Raw genomic sequence first — 891 nt, forward strand, 5'->3', positions numbered from 1 at the left:
AAATCTCACTTTTCAATCTGTAAAACGGGACTGACAGGATTTCCTCTCCTATTGAGATAGCTGGACAGACAGGAATCATCCTAACTCCTCATTCAGTGGGTCCTCCCTCCTATTACTACCATTCAAATATACATGGCTGTTAGGTACTGCTCCCAAATATATATGTATCACCCGAAACAGCCTGTTTGGAAAATGGGTTTCCAAAATATGACAGAAGATATTTTTGTCTGTGTTTATACTAAATGGCAGCGTGTTCATTCCTTTTAAAACGCTGCTAGGCTATTTGAGATTTATACATTTACTGAGTGGTCACTATCAGCTTGAAAAATGCTATGTATTATCTTCAGAAGCAAATTTTCTTGCCCAGTATGATCAATAGCCCTTAAACGGTACGAATTCTACCAGACTAAAATATGGGGCAACATTTCTTTAAGTTACTTACTTTCTGTTTGTCTCTCACCTTGGGAAATGAAAACAGAGCAGGCTGCCTCGCATTCACTTCTCGACATTCTGAATTTCAAAGGGTTTCAGCTTGTCTTGCCAGTGTAAGATGCCAGGTGGGGAAATGAAGATTCCTATAAACCAAAACAATATAAAAGGAAGAGGATTCTTTAAAAAGAATTAGTTCAGATCAATTGGGGTTTTTAAGCAGGAACAGAATTGTCTGGTTTTATATTTAGAATTACATGACATGTAACGTGACAAATCAGTAAAGTCTTCAGTTTCCATATGGAACTGTGCTGTGGTTGAAGGAAATAGTCCTGTGGCAACACAAAATTCCCAAAAGCTGAGAATGAGCTTTGGGACGCTTAGACGTCCATCCACTGCTCAATGGATTTTATTTCCTGAGTGAATCATTCTGAAGGAAATACTTTGGTCCAAGAGACGGAT

The 891-nt window shown here is 38.4% G+C and overlaps 1 long non-coding RNA gene across 1 annotated transcript in view; it reads right to left on the bottom strand.

Annotated features, from left to right (window-relative positions):
• Positions 1–460: 460 nt before the first annotated feature.
• LOC133277615 (uncharacterized) overlaps positions 461–891 on the bottom strand; it is a 61,345-nt gene continuing 60,914 nt past the window's right edge. Inside the window, exon 4 of the long non-coding RNA XR_009746262.1 lies at positions 461–575. This is a non-coding gene — a long non-coding RNA (uncharacterized LOC133277615). The remainder of the gene's footprint in view (positions 576–891) is intronic.

This window comes from Pezoporus flaviventris, unplaced genomic scaffold (genome assembly GCF_033815535.1).
Source record: "Pezoporus flaviventris isolate CSIRO_AGI_PZ_B2104156 unplaced genomic scaffold, CSIRO_AGI_Pfla_v1 ptg000059l, whole genome shotgun sequence".
Lineage (NCBI taxonomy): Eukaryota > Metazoa > Chordata > Aves > Psittaciformes > Psittacidae > Pezoporus > Pezoporus flaviventris.